The sequence below is a fragment of the Sceloporus occidentalis genome, unplaced genomic scaffold, assembly GCF_023333645.1.
Source record: "Sceloporus occidentalis isolate IW3139 unplaced genomic scaffold, rSceOcc1.0.p SCAF_85, whole genome shotgun sequence".
Lineage (NCBI taxonomy): Eukaryota > Metazoa > Chordata > Lepidosauria > Squamata > Phrynosomatidae > Sceloporus > Sceloporus occidentalis.
In genome coordinates, this window is record NW_028317065.1 from 1,118,349 (window position 1) to 1,118,562 (window position 214).

Sequence of the window (214 nt, forward strand, 5' to 3'; positions counted from 1 at the left end):
CGTGTTAAACTGCATAGCTGATATGTTCTGCATCATCCACAACTATGCATTGCATAGTAGAATCAAATCAAACTTCAGAGTCAACTTAGGTGTCTTCTTCAAGCTTGTCAGAAAATGAAAGCCTATTCAATTTACTGTCATGTCACAGCTTCTGCATGAACCCACTACTCTGTATGTTGTTCACTGTTAGTACAGGAAATCCAGCTGAGTATAG